This window comes from Apus apus, chromosome 1, assembly GCF_020740795.1.
Source record: "Apus apus isolate bApuApu2 chromosome 1, bApuApu2.pri.cur, whole genome shotgun sequence".
NCBI lineage: Eukaryota > Metazoa > Chordata > Aves > Apodiformes > Apodidae > Apus > Apus apus.
Genome location: NC_067282.1, coordinates 30,972,515 through 30,996,899, shown reverse-complemented (window position 1 = coordinate 30,996,899; position 24,385 = coordinate 30,972,515). Strand labels below are relative to the sequence as shown.

At 39.2% G+C, this 24,385-nt stretch overlaps 1 protein-coding gene across 3 annotated transcripts in view; it reads right to left on the bottom strand.

The window, feature by feature from the left end:
- The window catches only part of ENOX1 (ecto-NOX disulfide-thiol exchanger 1), a 367,973-nt gene that overhangs the window by 328,067 nt on the left and 15,521 nt on the right, over window positions 1–24,385 (bottom strand). The gene's annotated exons all lie outside the window — the stretch shown is intronic.

The window sequence follows — 24,385 nt, the reverse complement described above, 5'->3', positions numbered from 1 at the left end:
GTCTTTTATTCTGTATAAGCAAAAAGGGTCTTCAGAATTTACATTTCAGACTGGCAAACAGGGTCTTCTTCATTAACATGATATATTTTAAATTATTCACCACACTTCAAACACTCCATGATACTCCTCCTGAAGTTAAGTGGTTGAAATTTATACAGCTCCATATAGACATTGAAATGCCTCATTAACTCTTTTTCCTCCCCAGAAATGTTCTCTCCAACAGCTATATACGTATCTATACGTATCTATCTATATATAGTTGAGACTTTCTTTTCAGTTTTCTTAGAATTAATTCAGTTCATTAACTTCTGACCAATTCACACAAGCCCTGCAAGCCACATAAGTCCTGCTCAGCCTCTTTGATGAAACTCATGCACTAAGGACACAGCAGGAGGTCACTGTGTTCAGGTGATTGTCATCCTTTTATCATAGTGGTAAGGTCTGGTCATGAAAATGTGAAGTAATGTTTCAATCTCAATCAGCTCCCCTGTGTAGTTTCTTCTTCCTTCTCACAGAATCTTAAGGGTTGGAAGGGACCTCGAAAGATCATCTAGTCCAACCCCCCTGCCAGAGCAGGGTCACCTAGAGTACATCACACAGGAACGCGTCCAGGTGGGTTTTGAATGTCTCCAGAGAAGAAGACTCCACAACCTCTCTGGGCAGCCTGTCCAGTGCTCTGTCACTCTCACAGTAAAGAAGTTTTTTCTGATGTTTACGCGGAACCTCCTGTGTTCCAGTTTGTACCCATTGCCTCTTGTCCTATCACTAGACATCACTGAAGTCTTTTCCAGTCTCATGTTTCCAGACAGGACATACTGAATTATCTCAGATGAAGGTTCAGATAAAAGATAAAAACTCCTGAAAAGTAAAAGGAAGAGACAGACTTGACATAATAAAGAGAGAAAGAATATCGGACAGACTTGTTACAAAGTGGAGAAGGCTTTAAACCAGGTTCATCAGGGGATTATACCTAAATACCAAAATAAGTGAGGAAGCAGTGGAGATAAAGAGAGTACGTGTTGGAGGAGATCATGAAATAGAGGGCATTCAGACTTCTCAAACAGCTGTACACCACTGCACAGAGCTTAGAATCATATAATTATAGAATTGTTTTGGTTGGAAAAGACCTTTAATGTCATCAAGTCCAACCATTAACCTGTCCTTTTCTCACCTAAAATACCCACTGCAGCAAGTCTGTAATCTTCTGATAAGAGTCAACGTTGTCCCGTAAAGCACATGCTACTCCAAATCAGTTTTCAGGAATCTTTTAGAAGTTGCACCAATCCAAATGGTTTTGGTGATAAAGCCTTTGTCTTTGAAGATTATCTCCAAATATACTACAACCTAAGGTCTTGCATTGTAGATGCATGATAAAATATAGGTAAAACCTTCATGGATACCTTATCCTGGAAGTCCTTCTTAATCCAACAAATGCCAAATTTCAAGTGGCCTTCTCTACCAGCTTCCTGTGGAGAACTCAAAGCAGCTCTGTCCTTAATGTCCTTCCCTCCGTGCCGTACCTCAGTACCACATCAGCTAACAGAAGTTCCCAATGGATGATCCATATATCTACCATTTCTGGTCTCAGCTTGCCTTCTGCTATCCCCATTAAACCTTCTTCCTCCAATGCTAACATCCCCTTTGTAGTTCTTCTCCCTCTTCCTCCCCCATCAGAGGCCTTGCTCAAGACCAGAATGAGTAAAATAAAAGAGGTAACATCTTCCCATATCCCAGCTCTCCATATCCTCCTCTAATCACTCTGGACAATATCATTGTCTCGCCTGTCAAGAAAACCATAACACAGATGGCATTTTCAACTCGGATACTCTCACAAATCCCAATTATGTGTCACTTCAGTGGATTCATTCTACATAACCTCTCTGTGAGATAGCTTTTCCTATCCAGTCACACAACTCTTGTTCCTGGCCAAAGCTCTCACCACTGCATCATTACAAGCATCCTATCTTCTATACTTGACACGCACAATCTTGCCTGTTGCAAAGGTTTTTTTCCTTCACCATTCACTTTAACCACACGGCTCCTCTTTGCCTTTGGCGCATCCAATATAATTTGTTCTCACTTTTAAAGCTCTTTACTGCTCATCTCACACCTGATGTATTTTCTCACTTTTTATGGTGATGTCAGGTCTCCCAATAACACCAGCTTCCACTGCCTACTAGCTATATAAATACTTCCAAGTAAAATACACTAAAATACACTTTGCTTTGTCAAGATGCCTCCAAAATACTTTTTTTTTTTTTTTTCTCAACGTGCTGAAGGCAATTATCATTCACCAGCTTGTCATACTGGTGAATACTGTCTCATCATCCCCTTGTTCTCCACCAATCTGTTGATGGCTCTCTGTTACCTCTTACCTCATAGTCCCTTAGTTTCCTAAACAACTTACATATGTCTATGTTTTGTGTCCACGTAAGTAGAAAGCCCTTAGTCATGATTCAGGTTCCTAGATACTAAGGCCAGTAAATACTATAGGTAGCCTATAAGGTTTCTTACATAGGAATAAGGAAATGAAGATTAATATGCTTGAGACACTGAGCAGCAACCAGATGATAATGGTGTCGAAAGGCAAGATTATTTTTTGTTGATGCTCTTCTCAAAGTCAAGTAAATAGTTTTCTTGGTGACATGAAAAAAACACATCCCTGAAATTCAAATCAGAGCAAGGAAGGTACAAAATAGCTATACTGTACATGCAAAGTATTTTATAAAATACATACACGGTACACATATACCCATGTATATGCTCATGTTTTTGTGTCAACATATACTTACGCAATCTCAGAAAAACAAAACCAAATTTATTTAAAGTATACTCTTGCTTTGCATTTCAGTGTATATCTTTTAAAACATGGTAACACTTTTTTAAATCTCAGCAAGTGCAAAATCATCTCTACACTTAATATCATTTTAGATAAGCTCAGCTCCAGCTCAAGGATAGACCAGCAGTGACTCACCTCTTATGAACCTGCAGAAATTGTAGGGAGGTGAAAGAAATTTATAACACAATTTCATACACGACTAATTTTAAAACATTCTTAACCAGATTAAGTCTCATTAATTGTAAACTTGGCAGGTCTTTCTTAAGGCAAGTAGTTTACTGACTGGTCAAGAACCTTGCAAGAATTACCAGACTGGATTTTTATCTGCTTGCAAATGATGAACAGATAACATGATCTTCTATTTCACCTTACTGTGTTAGTTTTAACAATCCTGTCTTACACCTGTGTCATGTCTTCTCCCCTTACTGTCAGGCTGCACTGAACATGCCACAGTCTGAGCCCAGGTCACTAAGCAAGAACAGCATATGCTACCACCATAAATCACCTTTAACTGCACAAGGGCATGCATGCATAGTAAAAGACAGCATACACTTAATTGGCTGTGTAAGATAGCTTGAGATTAATTCTTTGTTTCAGGAAGTAAATTCTCCCTCCATGAAGTACTAGAAAGCCTTCCTATCTCCTCTTGTTAGTTCCTTCTAAACCATTATTCCATATACAAGAGAAGGGGTAAGAAGGAGGCAAAATGGCAAGCATCTAAGGGAAATGCAAAGTCTGGGTCAATAAGGGAAATTAAAACAAGTCAGAAAAGAAACAAAATGCTGGCAGTTTTGTGTTCTCCCTGGAGAGCATCCAGCAAAGACCAAGAGTCTTTGAAATACTAGGCTAAATCCTCCACTAAAAGCTTTTTATGTTGTAGAGCTTACAGGTTGCTTTCTGCCATGGTGTGCGTGCCCACAACTAACACATGTATGCCCAAATGAACTACTATAAAATATTCAAAACACCACTCCAAAAATAAATAACCACCACATATAAGTGCCTCTGGTCAGACACATGCATCCTCAGCATTTACAGACTTACTCAAACATGCAGGTAGTTGTTTCTCTTCCCTGTTTTATTGGAATCCCAGGAGAAAGCCAGAAGGCAAACAGCTTTCAGGCACAAAGTGTTTCTTTGTGTTAAATCATTGCCATCGCGTTAAGCAGTGGTTTTTTTGGTATAAAGTACATCAGCCACATTTATAAACAGAAAATAGAGAACAACTATATGTATTCTCAAAATTGGCTGATGATATCAAAGTAGCAAGGTACAGGCACAGGAAGAAGAATACTGAAGTTCAATTTACTTTGAATTAAATTACTTTGCCAGTCTCCGAAACACGTTTAGCAAAGGGCTCTGTTCCACCAAGTATATATCTAGATATGAAGTGGTTAAACATATTGGAAAGCATGACATTTAAGATTATTGTCTGGTAAAAAATGACCTTTATGGAGCAGTTACACAACAGAAGGTAGAATTACCGAACAGCAAAAAAATATTTTTTTTTACAATACAATGGCAATGTAATTAATAATGTGCATTATCACCATTTGCAAAAAAAGAGAAGCAAACAGTTGAATTTGTACTATTCATTTAAATATGCTGGAGACAAACTGTATTTAACAGCAAACATTCCTGCTATTGAAAACTACAGGGAAATAAAGCCTGCCAAGGAGTATTTCTTTAAAAAAAAAAAAAAAAGAGTCACCGAGTCAGAGAAAAATCTACATTCCAGTATTAATATTTCAACACAAATCCACAACAGCATGCAACTGAAAGGCAAATGAGAGGTAATAATAAATACTACATCTGACACTCTGTCCTCAACTAACCCTATCATGCCTAAGGACTACAGAACACATAATGCATAAGATCACACATTTTCTTGGACACTAATGTAATCACCAACAACAAATGAGCTGAATACTAAATTATAAGACCCAGTTTTGAGCTTTAACTCCTGCTTTGCTTTTCTTTGTCTAGCTAAAGCTGCAATTTTAATGATAATTACTTTTTCTGGCTAAATTTTTTTTTAATATTTTTTTTGAGAAGAGAACAAAAGAAAAAAAGAGAAAATCAACACTGTATACATGAAGAAAAAAAAAGTTCTGTTGGAATCAATGGTAACTTTCTGGACTTTCAATTAATACAGAGCACATTCACAACAGACAAATGTACAGAAAAAAAGATACAATTTGGAGGAGATTTCTGGAAGACATGCAAATCTACTCAGCAGACATCTGGGAACCAAATCTGGTTTTGGAACCCTCACAACTCCTTATTCTCCATTTTAAGCACAGAACTGTTCCTTTATAAATTACCATATTCTATAAAAAGGGACAGAAAACCTACCAGCGAAGACTGAGGAAAACACCATCCTAAGCAGAAAGAGATGTTTGTGGCAGAGACTGGAATTGCCTGTGCCTATTCTCATGCCCACAGTCCTGCCAGCTGAGCTACAGAAACATCAGGTTGCACTAAGCAAGGTCTTAAACCCACATCTCCAAGGTCTCATAAAAACAGTCAGCTGCTGGGCGAGAAACTTTCTAAAGTGCAACTTCACGTGAAGTTCATTCAGGCCAAAAGATTGTGTGTTTAAATAAAGGCCTAAAATCTCTAATAGGACCTTATGGAATTTACTTGAGGTAGTTAACAACCTGACATAAATCAGTGAGAGAGTCTAGAACCAGCAATACACCTGCATCCCTGCTGAACTGAGCTCCAAGTCATAGCAAGCCCATAAGTAAAAGACACACAGCCTTATTAATCCTTTGAACTTCTCACAAAAGCAAGTTGTGGTCTTTGGTCTGCCAAGAAAACCAACCAACCAAATAAATAAATACATTAATAATAATAATTAAAAAAAATCCAAATCCACTGTTTATAAAGACACATTTCTTCCTGATGCTTCATTACAAAGACCCTAGCCAGGGCAGGATGTATCTTCTGTAAGGTAATATGCAGACAACCCTCGAGAGTCTCAGATTCAGGAGGCCAGAAGTGATAATCTGGAGGGGTTCCTGGGCTTTTCTACAGGCAAGGTCTGCTGGGCTTCCTCTCCCCTTATCCCTCATTCTCATGCTTTCGCTGTGGTAGAAGAAACATTTCTAAATAACTGGATCCACACTTCTGGCTTTTACCAGCTTCCCACTGAAGCCACAGCTATAAACCACATTGGTCAAAGTACATGATTCCCTAGATTCTTTCCTAACATTTCATGGACAGATTTTTCTTTCTCTTTGTGCATCACAACAGCATTTGCAAACCTACACCAACTAACTTGGAGGAAATACTACATTCACCTCCTCTGGCAGTCACTAAGAAATTACTTTTGCAATCAGTCACTTAGCAGTGGCAGAAACTGCCAGGTTTCTTAGCTCCTCTAGACAAAGAAGCATGAGGAGAGGGTGAGAAGAACATCATCTTGCACAGCCATTTTCAGGAAACTGCTCCTTCCAGGTTGAAGAAACGTAAGCTGAGTGTCGAGAAACAACAGTTTGCATTTCACTTTTCACTTGGTAGCCGTATATTGAGGCCAAAATGAATATGGAAGTCTGGGAGGTAAATGATGGAGGTGAGTGACACACCACAGAATAATCAGTTCTAGGTATCTGTGCAGATCTTGCCTCAAAACTGGTGGAAGCACAGAAATCTTCTTTTAAGATAGAGAGATTTCTTCCTCCAAAAGCTTCCTACTGTCCCTTTTAGCTATCATGCCTGGGCAGTAGCTACCCAGTGTGGTGCTGGAAAGTATCACTGCCACTGTTCTGAAAACTAGCAAATATTTTAAGTTCCTAGAGAACTGGCAGGATGAGTATAGAGAGAAGGTTTTGATTCTCCTGAAATCACTGAAGTGCCATGAGATGGTTCGTGTGACCAACACCATGAATCACTGTTCATAAATATGAGTTATTTCTCAACAGCATGCTCTCCACAGCAGGTTCTCTCGCATTTATACAGGCTGGACACATCCATAAGTGCTAGAATTATTTTCATATCTTCTTTTTTTCCCTCAAAAACCCCCTCATAACTGTTATCCTTTCATCAGGACAGCTACACATACAACACCTCACTTTTAGAATACTTAATTTGTCCTTCCAAATTTTAGTGGAACCATTGGCTAGGCTTTTGGATACAAGATAAAACCAATATAACTAAATAAAACTAATTCTACTTTATATTCACATACACTCTGAGCAGCCACAGAATGACACATGAGCACATCTGCAAAGCCGAGAAGTAAATGGTGCAGACTTGTAAAATTAGCAGCTGCTGACCCATAACTAATTTGCAGTAGCAGTATTTTTCAATGTCAATAATGAAGCAGGATACAGAAATACAAAATACTGCGGGGGGAAAAAAAAAAAAAAAAAAAAGTTAAATACAGCAAAGGCAGCTTCCTAAGCAAATTATCAGGGTCCTGTTATTCATGTGCTGTCTAGAAACTTCGCAAGAGACTGAGAGAATGGAAATGAAAACTTGTATTATGAAGCCAGGTAGATTTTCATTAATTTCTGTGTACATCCTCTCAGCGGTAACTTACTAAAAGAGCATTCTATTATAAGTGGATGGGTCATTTTGTGAAACTGTGGCACTTTAGTCAAAAATAACTCACTGATAAAACAGCATGAGTAATAGACACTTACTGCACAAATAAACATGCAGATTTTTCCTGTAGTAACTAACCACATCACAGAATAGTTCACACTTCATTCCACATACATACAGGATCACATTTAAAACGTTGCTCATGTTTGTGCTGTTTGATCAGAAGTATCTATAAATGTAGGATTTTTAATTGCTGTCTTTTCTTTGGGTGGTGAACAGTACCAGCAGGAGCCATTGTTATTAATTGCAGAAGTTTAAGTCTTTGAAATTACAATCACTACTAGCTCTGGGCATCAAATGTTAAAAAGTACTGCACGTCTGCTGAAAACCTTGAACAGTGATTGACGTATAAAAATTACTTTGTGAAGACTGCAAGACACAGCAATACTAGTGCTGGATTGCACTCGTGTACTTCTTACTGGCACTGTCCTCTGGCACAACTGCACAAGCTGCATCAATGGCTCTTTGATACAGTTGCTACTATTTCCTGTCTCTGCAAGGACAACTTCTCTGTCCTTTTACGTCTTCATGGAAGGATTTCTTTCCTTTCTGTATAGGGTCTGGCTAGGCTGGGTTTAACTTTCCCCATAGCAGCCCATATAGTGGCTGGGGTGATGTTGATAACCCCCATGTGTTGGCTGCTGCTGATCAAAGCCCACACAGCATCACTTTGGCTGTCTCTCCAGCCCCTCTCTGGGAGGGCACACAGCCAGGAGAAGTTGAACCCAGCTGACCAAGGGAACATCTCATGCCAGATGGTGCTGTGCTCAGCAAATAAGCTAAGAGAAAGGAGGAGAAGGGAGGCATTTGTTATGAAGGCATTTGTCTTCTGAAGGAGCCGTTACATGTACTTGGCCCTGCTCCCCCATAAAGTGGCTGGACATCGCCTGATGACGGCAAGTAGAGAATACAAATTTTTGCTTTACTTCCTGACACAGCCTTTGCTTTTCTTCATTAGACTGTCTTTATCTCAACCCAGGATTTTCCATCTTATTTTCTCCCTGTGTCCTGCTAAGGGGGAATGACAGAGCAGCTGGGTGGGCACCTGAGTGCCAGTAAAGGTCAACCCACCACAACTTTCCCTTCCTCTGTCTTTACAGAAGAGATTACAGGCCAGGAACACTCATCCTATAATGCCACCACGAGGCCACTAAACATTTAATCATTGGAACTTCTCTGCTTGTCCCAGAGATATGTCACACATTTTAGAGCTGATAAATGTTCTCTCCCCTGTGTGCTCTGGATGTTAAGTGTAAAGGCTGAGGAAAAGGGCAAACAGCTGCTGTACTGACGCCAGTCTTTGTGGCAGCACTGATAAAGCACTGTTTCTCTAAACAGTGCTGGAAGAGTCATCACTTTGTTCTCCATGTTGCCTACACTTGGGAGATCATCTGAAGACATGGCCTGCCTTACCTTTCTTTACAGTCCATTTTAATCCTAGGTTATTAGTGAGACAGGTAGGCTGTACTATTATGGCAGTCCTCAGACAGTATGTGTTACCAAGTAAGAAGGAACTTGTTCAAAGAATTTACCAAACAGACCAGATATGTATCTATTGATTTACTTCCTCAGAGATCATGAAAGTATCAATGGCTGAATACAGATGGCTTGGAGAAAGCTTCTGCACTTTGCAAAGTTCATGATGGATTTATGCCAGGAGTATAATTACTGCTTGTTATTAATATGGCTTATTATCTCAGTGTATTTTTTGAAAAACATCTAATTCTGGAAAATATCCCCCACAAAATATTAAGTCAGATGATCAAATTTCCTCTGCTTTTCCCTCTTACTTGATGAACACAACATGATCCTTTCAAAGAAAAAAATAGGCAACTGTGGTACCATGGTCTGACCTTGTGAAATAGGAGGTACAGGCTTCTCAGCAGGGAGAGGGAAAAATGAGATTAAAAGAGGAAGTTGAGAAGTTTCTTTCACAGAAAGGATCTGAAATTTGCAAGGAAACAATTGTTACTGTGCTGAAATTGCCCAGCAGAGATGTGTCACTGAGAGAACATAGAGAGTGGGAAGAGTAGAAAGGTTTGAGGGGAAAAAAAACCACAACAAAAACCAAATCCCAACAAAACATAATCTTGTCATTTCTTTCTGTGCAAAAAAAGGCAGCTGCCCATGGTATTTGAAACAAATACCTTGCAGAATTGCCCTTTACAGCACTGCTGTACTATGTTCCTGCTGGCTATCAGGATCTCTTTGCTCCCCAAAGCGGAGCCAGAGGAACTCTTGGTTTTCCATAACACAAAAATCTCATCCCTTGTTTGATGGTGCTTAGGGACCATTTTATCTTTAGTGCTTTCATAGTGGGAACAACATACTGATCTTTACTAGTGCCTCCTTAGTAAAAGTTCTTGTCAGCTCCCTAAGCAGGGTAAGGTATGCTAATGTAAATATGCTATACCAGGTGAATCATTTTCACTTCTCCAATGAAAGAAACTTGTTACAAAAAACAGATCTTCACCTGCATGAACACGGAATTCCTGGGTGGAAGTGCTGTAGAAAAGAAAAAAATCTTTGGTAAACTGTGTTTTTCAATTGTAAGAAAATCAGTCAACAAAGGTACAACAACGACACAAATTCCATCACAATATGTAGAGAAAAGTTCCTTTTGCAGACACTGCTTAAGGCACTTTGCATAAATTTCTGGGCAATGAACAACAGTTTGCTTTATTTTGTTATTTTCTTCCTTCTTCATCAGGGTCTTTTATTTCCCACACTTCATGTATGGATATTTTTAGTCCCTGAGATCTATTAAGTATTCACCTTGATTTTCAATGTTCCTATTTTGTTTCTTTTCCTTTCTCCCTCAACAACTCAGCTCTTCTTTATTTTTTAATGCTTTTGCTTCCCAAAACACCCAAAGCCCCTACTAAAAGGAGCTCAAACCTATTTGTAAAAAGGAAGCAACATCACTAGCAATTCTCTGTTAACATTAATAAGCTTCCCTACAGACAAAACAAAATGAGGGTGGAGAATCATCTTTTTCAGAAGAAAATGTACAGTAATTAGTAAGAAAGTTTAATGGGTGACATTATCATTTAATAGTTACACCAGACAGCTATTAAAATACACACTCATATATCAAAACTGCTTATTAGCTACTGAGATTTAATAAACAAAAAAACCTGATTGCTACAGATGAACCATCAGATTTAAGCAGCATGATTTTGTTGTCCTGCCCCTGCTGTCAGCTGTGGATAGAAGGGGCATCAGTTGTCAAATGGACCACATGCAGCATCTTTCAAACTGCCAGTTTCATACCACTTGGAGACCTTGCTCACCTCTAACTTTTTTTCCTATTAGTTTGGTTAAAAGAAAATACATCTGTACTTTATTAAGCCACACTCTGGAAACAATGAATTTCAGAGACAAATGAGGGTCTGTGTACTTTCTGCTTTGTGTCTCCTATTTACTCCTCTATCTTTGAAAACAGACTCGTCAAGTTCAGCACAATTGCCTCTGTGCTTAAAATATCTGTACATGTATTTATAGACCTAAACTGTGTGGTGCTTCAGGATAATCAAAATCAATGTACAGCAACTCTTGTCTACAATTATTTATCTTTCTGACTTCCCAGGAAAAGTGCTAAGTGAAATGACAAAGCCCAAACTTCAATAAGAACAAATTCACCACTATAAAGCAATACAAATTATTAAAATAAAACCTTTCAATTGAGGGCATATGAAATAGTGAATGCATAAAAAGAAATTACAAAAGCATCGCCCTAGAAATAAAGTTATTTCAATTACAGTTTATTTTGATCCCCTTACAATGCGTATATATTGCAAGTAAAAAAACCCCACTTTTATAGCAACATTCTGTCAATTGAAAAGAAAAGCTCCATTAAATTAATAAAAGTATTGTTCTAATTGCAGCTTATTAGAGAATAGTTTAAAAATACAAAGTAAAATGAGCATCAAATAGTCTCTTACTAAAACAGTGAACACCTTTGCAAGTATATTCTGTACACAAACCTGAAAGCCTGCTTCAAGGTGCATTTCCTGTTTATTTTCTAGTATTCAGAAGTGTTCATTCTGGGCTGAATCCAAGATGGCAAGAGCTGCCCAGAGACACATTTTAAGTAAGTTTGTGACACTTTAAATGAGATCCCAGGCCTCTTGATCATGTTTAAATTCACATCTCTACGCTTGGACACCTTGCTTATGAATAGTGTCCAGAAATATCTTTTGTTCCTTACTACCTGGCAGAATTTCACCTGCTCCACCCACAGACCTACCACAGTGATCCATCCCACTGTCACTTCTATAGCGTTTCCTACTTACAACTGACAATGGAAGCTCTGGCTTGTGAGACATGCAGCTGTATGTCTCCAAATTGGAGCTGGTGGATATGGAGTGGATAAAAACACATGTACTATGTACATATTTATATGTATTTTTAAATATCACCTTGGCATTGTATGCTTTAAAATTCTTCTGTAACTGGCAGAATACTAGGGTCTGACTACCCTAGAAGAAATAGTCTTTGCACAGCACTAAACCCAGCATTGATCACACTGATAAAAACAGCCTAAAATACCAAATCTCAAGCTGTTTTGCCGTGGCACTTCTACTGAAGACAGCCAGAAGATCCAAGTACAGAAATCCCTTCTTTAAGAAGCACCATGAGATACTTCTTTGCCATAAGAGAAGCTGTAATCTCATAATTAGAAAGTTCAGTTCCTTCTGCCATTCATCTCTCAGTGAGGAAACATGATTGGTGCATGATGGTTTCTGCACAGGGAGCAGAAAGCATGGCCTGAAGCAGAGAGCCTTCTGTACACACTCTCTAGACTAACAGGCTAAAGACAGACCTGTAGAGACAGACCTCATCTGCTACAAGTACACACGAGGAAGCTGCAGTCTGAACTCCAGCCATAAATCACATGTAAAGCTACTCTATTCTATGTAAAGCCCCTTGAAACTACGCCAGCAGAGAAAAGAAATCTAGAGCTTGCTTTTAACCACAGACGTAAATGTGCTCATGCCAGCCAGCCCAAATCAGTAACTGGCAGTCAACAGCCTACAACAGCTGACATTTCTCCCTCTCGCTCTTCTTAAGTGGTTTGCAAAGATATACTCGTGGGCAAGCCACTGCAACAAGCCAGAATGCACCACATGGAACTATGTACAATGATAGTAAGATCCATCTTCACAAGAAACACTTGCAGTCATGCAAAAGAACCCCAAACAACCAAAAAACCTGGAAATGGACATTGACGACCACTGTCCATGTGGATTCCAAAGAGTACCCACAAGACGAGCACCCTCTTAGTGAACAGTGGGCAAAGTTGGGAAAGCAGAGGGGAAGGGTGAGATGAAAGAAACTCCCTCTCTCTCTGCCAAGACTTCTACTTGTTTTAACAAACAAGTCGTTAGCATCTCCAAATGACCTGGCCCGAGCCACAGCCAGCTCCCTTTCATCCAAGCCCAGACCCCGGCCAAACATTAGGAAATTACCAGCTGAGTCCAGCACAAAGGCAGCAGTTCTGCATATCATCAGCACCACAGCATCGATGAAACCCAAGCTGCACTCTCCTTCACCTATACATTAAATGCATATGGCCATAGAAAGGAACCTACCTACCTGAACCACTTACTAGAAAGCTTGGACATAAAATATTACCCACTGGGGTTGCTCTGAAGGAACTGGGGAGCAGAAAGAAATAGAGATTCTTGAATATAATTCTAGGCACAGTTGCAAGAATTGTACAAGCACATTGAAAGTGAGATCTGCAGTAGCCCTTGAATCAGCATGAACATTAGTATGGTCTTTACCAAGAGAAGTCCACAAAATAAGCAAGAACAGTCTCCATGGTTGCACTGCACACAGGTTGGAACATCTCCATGGTTGCACTGCACACAGGTTGGAACAAATACCAACAAATATCTCACTGGCACTTCTCAATCTCTTTGTCCCAGAAAAAGTAGAATCAGGACAATTGATTCTAACGATACTTTAGTTTACCTGTTAAATAAATGATAGCAATAACCAACAAGACATCCAAGAAATTCTTTTTCCAATTACCAAAAAACTTGACTGAAAGTAGACCTTTTTGTGTTTCTTAAGCTTCTGCTCACTTAAGACTCATAGTGAGATATCCTGATAAGACCTTGTAGACATTAAGTGTCATGACTATTTACAATTCAGCAAAGTAAGAGAAAAAAAATTGATGTATTTTTATGCAGTTCAGTATTCCAACTGAGAACCTCAGAATTTCTAACTTGCAAGGCAATCGACATCACTTAGCTGTAAAGTGGTACACCTCTTATGACACTACAGACTACATCAGACCCAGAGCAAAAGAAGCCCTCGCATTAAAAACAATCAGATTAGCATAAAAAGAGACGAAACCAAAGCCGTTGCAACATTTGGGGAGCTTTTGATTTTTTTTTCTTTAAAGCATTTCAACTTCTCCAGCCAAAGTAAACACATCACAGATTAGTTCTCAGAAGTGCCCTCAGCCAAAAAGCTATTGTAATATGAGGAATGATATTTAAGTCTAAGCTAAGGTTTAGTAGCCTCCATGGCACATAACGGATGTGTGGGGCTCAGAACACAGGCTGAAACAAGCACATATTAAAGTTCTCAGACCTAATAAAGAGATTCAAAATATGGTGAGCTAGCTAGAATACCACTAAAACATACTCCTCTTACTGCCATCATGGAATTGAGAATGTATGATGCTAAGTTTTCACTCACACAATTCCTGTTGTAGAAAATCCCCCCCAAAAAAAAAAAAAACAAAAACAAAACAAACAAAACACCAACAAAACAAACAAACAAAACACAAATAAAAAAAACCCAACAACACAGCCCCCCTTCAACCCACTCAACTCTCCCTGTTGCTGAACCAACAGGGAAATACAGTATATCAGAGTCTCAGGATATTCATTACAGCCAGGCAACATCCTGCCATCTACAAATGATCAAAAAATCACAATCCTCAATCACTGAAAAATAGTTGCTTTTTTTACAGAGGTATTTACAGCACAGAAAAACAGGGAAAAGCTCCCTTGAATTCATTTTAGTTCGAAATAGAGCTGAATATTTCATTTCTTAATATTGATTCTTAAAGAGATTTTCCAGTTCTGGATCTTAACAATACAGCAGAATTGCTGTGCAGGACTAGACCAATATCCCACTGCTAGAAATCAAACAACAAAGGAAAATACACAGAGGAAGCAGTTAAATAATAATTTGTCTACTTGAAGTAAAGAGGAAACTCCTTTTTAAAGAATTTTCACCCTCAGGCACAGTCCGAGCCTGATCCCGGTGGCTCTCTGATCTCAGGTCACCCCTGCTCCTACCTCAACCCTCCTGGGTCCTGGACCTCAATTAACCAAGCTGCACCTGAGCACACAGCAGGCTGACAACACCAGCCCCATGCTGCTTCTTTCAGACTTCTACACTTCATCCAGGCCAGTGGAAAGAGATGGGCCTGAATTCCAGAAAGGTCTTGCTCTGCTTGTGACTAGGACAGCAGAAAACTCCAATCAGGTATCATGTATATGGTGAAGAAAGTGCTCACTCAGCTTCAGTTGTGTGTGAAGGGCCCTCAAAGTCACTCCTAAATATCGGTGTAATATGTATCCCAGAGGCAATTTTCTGCACCTTAAATATAGTTGAACCTATACCTACCTCCTAGCTGCCTACATTCATCAGTGTTCTAGACCAGCAGTCTTTGTTTTCAGACCAATTTGTTTTCTGACCTTATGATTTTCTCTAATTAACTCGAAATTACTCAAAAATAACCTTGAGTTGATTAATGCCTGATAACAAATACAAAGCAGGCCAGACACTTAAGAGGAAAGAGCTAACAGAGAGTCTAAACTTGTGGACGCAAGCTGCTTGGACTCTCTTAGGGAGGTCGTCCAGGGACGCTGGGCCCTAGAAATGTGACTAACGTGTAGTTAAACAATTTCCAGTTCCCGTATCTCATATTACTTAGGAGGAACAGGAAGACAGGCAAGAAGCATGGAAGGCATGTGCCTAATCACACCCCGATAGCATTATGCTCAGTGAACTTCATGCATGACAGTAATGCTTATTCTCTGGTTTATATAGTGATCACATTAATAAATTGTTAATCGTATATAAGTGCTGCCCAGTGCGAATAATGTTCTTTAATAAAATATTAGTAGTTAAATCATCAAAAGTGTAATTTGCTTAACTTACAATAAATTGCTAATGAGCCTCTTAAAAAAAAATAAAAATCCAACTTGTCACAATCTGAAATATATACACAGTAGTGATCCCTCTGTAGAGCTACACCCAAATTCTTAACTGCACACCCAGCAAAGGCACCTCTCTTCTTCATGTACATCTCTCTAAAGCTCACCTTTGAGTGCACTCAAAAGGCCAGCTCCCTCTTTGGATTGAAAGGAATCAGTGACATGTCTTTCCTTACTTTTCCCCTAATGGAGTCAACATTTCTTGTGTTGGAGTTGAGCAGACTTAAAGCATCTGAACATGAGCAGGTCATTCTTCAGCCTTTAAAGTCACTCTCCAAAGTTGCATAGCAAGTTTACAGGGAAGCAGGCACTTCATTGCTCGGGTCTCAGCTGCCTTCTCTGTACCTTCAGAGATTGTGAGAATGCACCGACTAGTTACAGCCACTCCCTTCTCTTTCTTTCTTCTACTTGGAATAGGCCCTGGATGGTCAGCATTTCTTCTAGACTCTCACCTGTTCCTTTGGTACCTCGGTTGTATAGGTAGTCCATCTATTTCCAAATTATTGCACAGCAGTATATAGTTGGTGTAGAAATGCTGTAAAGAAGCTGCTGTTGACCACTCTCACAATATCAAAGAGAGATTGTGCTTAAATATTGTTTCCAGCTGAAGGACCTGAACCGAGTACATAACCATCTTAGACTCTTTTTGTAGTCAAAGCCTGTAGAAGCAGGCATCATCTACATAAGATCTCAGCTAAGACAAAAACCTATACCTCCAGATAAAGACCTAGAAAGGCAGGACACTCTTTTTTCAAAGGAAAATTGGGTGACACTTGTTTCTAGAATAGATGGCCTCTTAAACACTTTAAAAGTTACCTGGTATGAATTTGGGATACTCTTTCTCAAGATCCGAATTACCTCCTCATTTTCTCAGTGACATCAAAGACATCAAGAGTATTCAGGATGCATAACAGTTTTAGTCATGTAGTTTACTGGACATCTTAGAAAGTGACACATATGACAGTTTAAAAAAGAAAACAAATGAACAAGAAAAATATGAAGGCTGCGATGACATCCTCACATGGAGAGACTCTCAGTAAATACACTGCCTCTCTTCCTGCCTCCTCTGATTTCAAAAAATGGCAGACTAGATGTTCATGCCCTGTTGGCTCTGCTGCACACTGCAGATATACAAGCAGATGATTGATGGGGTTTACACTATGGAAGCCATACTGGTTGGCAAATGCACCCTTGAAAAGGGATTTCAGATCTCTGAGCCATAGCAGGAACTAAGTGGGTCTGTAGACCATTTGTTTCAATTTTACATGCACTATATGACAAACACCACTATCCTTCTCTCTGGATCTTGGTTAGAAGAACAGTTTTGGTTTACCAATAAATAAAGTATTTACTATAATTCTTTGTGAAGTGGGTATTCAGGACTAGGCAATATGAGCATAGATTCTCAATCTGCACCATTAAAGACAGAATTTGCAGTAAAATTCCCTACCTTTTTTTTGAAGAGAATTGATCTGAATTGGACAGGCTACTTACAGACATTTTCATAATGCTCGGGCAGAGTTTCCCAGCTAGACACTCACTAAGCTGACTGCATTCAGGTCCCACAACATTCAGCCAGGTATCTCTACAAGCAGCCATTAGTAGGCAGTGCTTGCTCTTTATCTGACCCATGTGGCACATTTTTTTGACAGCCCTCCCACCATTTCCCTCTTCAAAGAAACATGATCCAGGCAGGCAAACACACTGAAGACCCCATGGTCTAAACCATAGTTTTAACCAGGACTATGCTCTTATAGACACTCAGGATTTATAGTTCAGGGTTAACACATTCACTTTTACCTCACCCAGACTTGTATTTCTCTCCTTCCCTTTCCTAAAGTATGTTTGCACTGAAACCAGAAACCTGACAGGAATACGGGAATGTTTCTTCCCCACATAAGACTCCTCTGCTGAACCACATCACGTTGCCCTGTCACTCACATGGGGCATTTCCTTCCTCTTAGGCTGGACAAACTTCTTTCCTGCAGAAGTCAGCTGAAGCCCAGCAAGCTCCCTAAAGCCCAGCAGGCTCCCGAGGGTCTTATTTATAAACTTCCTCTGTTTTGCTTATGGAAAAATAATGGAAGTTCCCACTGCTAAATTCCTTGAGCAAGGAGTGAGATTTGGTTTGGAAACTGTTGTATTTATGGAATCTCAGCATGCAATTTATGAATTCTGGTTCAGTTGCTTTCTCATAAGATGCCTCAGGCAATACACTGTTGGGACCTGGAGCAGGAGTGATAGATGGCCATCAGCCTCCATGGTGCCCACTGAAGCGAGAACTGGTGCTGGAGTCTTAGGAAAAGGGACTTCTACCAAGTTACTCTGCAGGGAATGAAAAGTTAAGCAAGTCTTATCAGTGAATCCAGAAATCAGCAATTCCAAAATGCAAAAAAGGCTTGTGTTTGTGGCATGTAATTACATCAACAGAAGAGTGCACTAGCATTAAAAACTCGCTTTCTTGCAACAGAAGATTCATTCTTGGATATTTCACAGAATCCTAGAATGGTTTAGATTGGAAGGGACCTTAAACATCATTTAGTTCCAACCCCCCTGTATAGGCAGGGACACCAGGAACACCCCAGATGAAGGTGTATTGAACACTTAATGGCCAAAAAAATGCAGAACCTAGGTGAAACAACAGGACTGATCTACTAATTAGATCACCAGATCTTCTCCATACAGAAGAAGATTCCATCTAACTCAGCATTTGGTCTAACCTTGAAATGAAACACAACCAGAGCCTGACCTTCCTTCCGTTCATCCTAAATCCTCTCAAATCAAGAGACCCAATTCCATATTCAAATTTCCTGCAATGGCATAATACAGAAGTACAATGACATATAAAATGAAGGCAATTATGCAGTTCATTATGAGGGATTTTATTACCTCTTATTCTAAACTGGCCTAAAATTCCTATCACATGCCAGAGTGACATTTACACTTCTTTCTAGGAAGAAATAATCTTCCTTAATGTGTACATGACATACAAGTTTGTGTAGCCAAACAAACGAGACTGGAAATCAAACCTTAGTCAGAATTATAATCTTATCACAATATAGCAGCATTCTGAAGACACAAACTATACATTTTTCCCTCTCCTCAGATGTGTTTTTCTAAGAGCTCGTAAAAAGGAACACCAACATATTTGCTACAAAGAACATTGAAGATTCAGTCAACACACCTAAAGCTGACAACAAAAATTTTAAATAGAAGAAAAGAAGTATTTCAATGCACACAGAAGAAGACACTTGAACGGCAAAGTTCTTACGAATGCTATTGAGTTTTCCTCAGTGTTCACCAAGTGAAAGGACTTCTAGTCCCTAACCAGGACTGGGGGCGACAGAAGGGTGGAAATGGAGGCTTTGAGGCATGAATTGAAGAGTTGAAGTCAGGAAAAATTACTTTCCCTCTTCTCTCCTTCCATCACTTAGAAAATACTGAAAATTGCTTTTGTGCAAATGGTTATTTTCTACCATGTACTTTTTGTTGTCACTTTTAAGTCCCCTAGACACAGATCTATGGAAAATGAATACTCAAGATATATTTGAACAAATCCTCTCCAAAACGATAACCAGCAATTATCAACGACCTTTCCAGAGTGAAGGATCATAACAGACATCCACTGGGATAATTCTCCCATTCATATCATTTAAGGAATGGTACCACATATAGCACATAGGAGTGAAATTTCACAATACACTTCTTTTCTGTTACTGTAATGACAACCCAGAGGAGTGTGTTGTGATCCTGCCAATGTTCTGATCCTGATCTTGTTATTTTGGAAATGGAAGCTCAAACACAGAAAAAGGAAGACCATTTTCCAGCACTAACTCCAAAGCTACCACATTAGTAGCTTAAAAAAAAAAAAAAAAAAAGTTTATGTGGCATAAACAGAATGATTTAAACATCAAGCAAGGTTTCAAAAACTAAATAGCAAAGCTAAACAAAAAGAGTACCACTATCTCCAGGCAAGTTTCTTTGTAAGGAAAATGCTATATATCCTAGAACCTGAGACTGTAATCTGACTTGTACCCAAAAATGGCAGAAGGAACTGTATCACACAAAATTAAATACTACCCATCTTGAAAACTACAAATTTGTTGTGGTTAGATATGTGGAGAGAACATTTTAGAACCTTTGCTTTGGGAGTATTTGGCGTGACCTTCAGATTGGCTGGAAGCTCCTCAAAGACCAATCTTTTCTGCAACCACTTCAGACCTGTCCTCTGCTAGAAGCACAGGCTTGGCTTAAAGCATATCCACAACTACTCAGAATTTTATCATTCTTTGCAAAAAGAATGGTCTGATGGTTCAGCTACAGCAGAAAAGTTCTTGCTACATCTTTTGTCCTGACTAAGGTCCTGACTTAGTTTTCTTGTTCCAGAAGACTGGTCAGTTAATTCACTTCAGGTCCTTTTACACTGTCCTTGGGCCAGGCTCTAGTTTAGGCAGGTCTTGCACTTCTTTTATTATTTTGCATATGAATACTAATGTTGGTGAGACATCCCAATACCAGATTACAGTTAGGTTGAAAAAAAAACTTATGGAATTATTTCAAATAGAGTAGAAGTCTCTATGGCATCCACTGGACAAAACAGAGCTACAGTTGCAGTCAAAGTCATTGCTTTGCCAGAAAATTACAGATCAAACTGAAATTGAATTTCTCATCTGAAGAATGGAGGAAAGCACATGCACACACATAGAAAACCTGCCTTTTCTTCTCCTTCCACCTGAGCCCCCATTGCTGCTAAGTGCCTATCAAACATTCATAGGGATAGTCCCTAACAGAGTGTTGCAGAATTGGCAAGGCAGTACACATGCCTTTGCACAGAAAGGCCAGCAATAAGCTTTTATAATTTATCTTTTCAGTTATGAATGGAGGCAGATATGATGACAAATACATGGTTTAGAAAGCTGAATGTATTGTTATGGCAGAATACTATAGGATACCAAACATTTCCCTTTACACTTCAGGTTACATAAAAACACCAATACTCAGGATTTCCAACATAAATGGCCTGTTTAAATTTTAAAAGTCTGATTTATTAGTTTTTTATTATTATTTGTGTGGCTTTGTATTTTTTTCCCTATTGATCTTAACTGTTTCCTTCCAGTGTTCTGTCTATGCTGGGATATATTTGGATTTTTCTCCTTGGGGGCAGTGATGCCAAGATTATCTCTCTGAACAATCCCTGGCAGAGGCCTGAAGCAAAGGAGGGTAAAATTTGTCCCATGAGAAGTGCAGACTTTAGGATGGACTGGACACGTGGTTGGCAGTCAAATGACTTATGGGGAAAGATGCCACTGCACTGCTTTGTTTTTGACTCCTTGCTTATGGACTTACATAGCAACAACCACTTCCATCTCAGGCCACAAAAGGACAGTTTCTGATTGAGGGAAGCATGATAAAAGTTCTCACAGAGCCAAAGTCAAGTCTTTTTTTTTTTTTTCTTTTCTTTCTCCAAGGAGCACACTGAAAACCCTTTCTCACCAAACAATGGGAAGGCTTTTGTTAGTTGGCAGTTCTCACAGAGTGCATGCAGAGATGGTGGATTCGTAATGCACTCCCATGTGTGCATCCCCATTTGGGGTGTACCTGAATACAACGTACAGCTCCTGTGTACTCCAGGATCCTGTCTCCACAGATCAAACACATATGTGCTTTAAAATTTGAGCTGTCACTATTAAGAGCAAATGCGTTAAGTGCAGTAATGTTTTGAAAACTGTTCTTATACAGTTAAATGATGAGAGTTAAGGGGTATATTTCCATCTTACAGAGATTTTCCAAGTCATGTTCTATTTCCTCCTGATATGCAAAAAAACCCCCAGCCATCTCCCCAAAAAGTCACATCTATAAATTTCCAGAAACACATACATGATACATACGAGTTCATGTTAAGGTACAAAGTGATCATTTGCAAGCCAAAACTACAAGTAATTTCTACTACTGTGCAAACCAAAGCAAGACAATGCTTGCATACATCTTCTGTTCATCACTCTTATTCAGTTACATGCCTCCTGGTCTTAATATTATTGGGATTTAGAATTAATGACCCACTGAGACATACAGGGCCAATCACGTCTCTCAGTATTTGGAGGACTCTACAGCCTTAAATAGAAGGTCAACAGACTTCAAATGAGGCCCTTTGCCTAGGAAAAAAAAATAAAGGAATTCTAAATAGAACTCTAACTAGGAGATGCCTTAAAAAAAGCCCCACCTATATCAGTATTCTGTAAAACTCATTGTGCATTTTTTCTTGAGGGAATTGCTTAGTTGCTTTTGATAGTTGCACCTACTTGAGTCCATTTGGGTTTTTTCCATCTCTTCTGCAAATGCAGAATAAATAAAACTATCTAGCACTGGCCCCTATGCAGTGGGAAATGACAGAATACATTATGTGTATTAATGCAAAGAGTGATGTCTAGAGGGATTGCTCAGTGCTTGTGGAACTGTGAGGAATTCATTTGGCAATGTCCCTAGTAAATGAGAAGTCCCTAAATTAATATTGCCCAGTTGCAGCAAATGAGGCGACTGGTATCATCTCTGCTCACAGACAGCACTGCACACAGATTGCTCAGTGCAGACAATTCCATATGTTCTTGTGTTTCCTTCCCCTCTTTTCACAGGCAGGGCTTGCTTTGTGCAACCCAAAGTGCTGAGAGTGATGCAAGTCATTGAACAGTAACCACACATGTTGCACAACAGGAGGTCTCGAAAGGAGGGAAAAGTGTAGGATTTTTTCTAAGAAATAGGCTGAGAGACATACCAATATGGAAGAAATATAAAGAAATTCAGAATTCAAAACTTTTTTTCTATACTTAGGCATTTTTAATGAAGGGGAAAAAATTACCAAGTAGATAGCTAGTGAGACTTCTGCCTGGCATGAATTATGCCATTCAAGTACACTCAATTTGTAACAGAATCACCAACGAGTACCTTTAACTACAGCCTCACTGCCAAATGCCACCATAATTAGGCTAGAAATGCTGTGCTTTCAGTCATGAATAAGATGTGCTCTATATGATCATGCCATCCAAGCACAGGCAGCAACATTTATTGAGAAAGTCACTGAAAGATAACAGCTGATTTAAAACGGGTTCATGGAAATTTAGTTAAGGAGCAACTTCAGAGATTATTTTCAATTACTGAGATAAAATCATGGCATGTCTCAGGAAGGAAAAAAGGAAAGTTGGTGGTTTTTTTCTCTATACACTACATATGAAAGCTTTAAGAATAGTCTGATTTCACAAACAATATCAGCCTCTTACTAATATTCCTTAACTTTGCTTTTCCCTCCCTCAAGTTATTTTTCCAATTATTTTCTTTGATCGATTAATAAAAGGCAGCTCTCCTGCTGCAGATAACAGGTTACAGAATTCCCTTTTACATTGAATAGGTTTACTCTGCTCTCAAGAATACTAAATGATGGTTTTATTTTCTTTCACCAAATCCACAGGGCTTTGGCAGAGCATTGACTTTTTCTGCATTGAACTCCTCACTGATTTCAAAGAGCATGAGGATGGCAGCAGGACACAAGCACTAAGTTCCAGTCCTGATAAAGTTGCATGAGGATCTGCAGTTAACAAATCAGAAAGCCTCTGTTAAATTGTATTTTTAAAATAGCTTTACCAGCTCATCTTGAAAGGCTGCAGATCTGAAAAAAAAAGGCCCATCTTCAGCTCATCCAAATTCACTATCAAACAGGTCATTATCCCTATTTAATAAGCAAGACGTGGCATCCTGATCTGATGCAGAAGGGATACATCTACAGTGTCTATTTTGGACATGTAACTTTGCTATGACTTAACCTTGTAGTTTTAGGGTTCCTGCACACTCAGCAAAGATGCTTAGACACCTAGAGAAGGCAGGTCAGAGCCCAAGGGGCTGCATACTGTGTAAGCTCTTAATTTAGGCACTGATGGTACATGCCCAGAGCAAGTCTGTGCAGACCCTCCACACTTTCCAGTACAGTACTGTGCTTCATGCATGCTGTATATATGAACACGAGCCCCTTGGCTATTTCAGCCTTGCCACATCACTTTGCTACCTGCATCTTCAAGAGGAAAAAGAAGAAATCCACATACACAACACACCTCTGCAGGCAACAGAAAACTTCAGGAGTTGAAGGGCAGGATGTACACAGGAATAAATAAAAAATAAAAATAGAAAAAAAGAAAAAAAAAGAGAGAGATTAAAGAAATGAGATGTATTTTCTTCAGCAAAGAAACCTGGAGATACAGCATGAACGTATAGTAGGCCTCCTAAGACAACTACTCAAGGTGTCAATGGAGTTGACAGTCCACCTCATTAAATTCCCATCATACCACCGTTGGGCTCTCGCACAGCAGACCTGTAGCTCCAGAGCAGTTTAGCCCTTCTAATACATGCCATCTGTCTTACAAGGTATATTTTATTAGTTAAAAAAAAAAATAAATCCATATTCCGAATTTTTGAGTCACCGACAAGACATATCTTTTGGAGGTAAAACAGGAAGGCATACATGGCAGAACATTTAAGGCCTGATTAAACTGGAAAAAAAGCTCATCTTTGTAGAGAAAGTACTGCCATCCATATGCCTTTAAAGACAAAAACAAAGGTTTTCTAGTCATAAGCCATCAAAAAATTATTGGCTGATGACCTGCTGTCTTGCATCAAGCTGTTTTTCCAGCAAGATTTGTTCACTTAC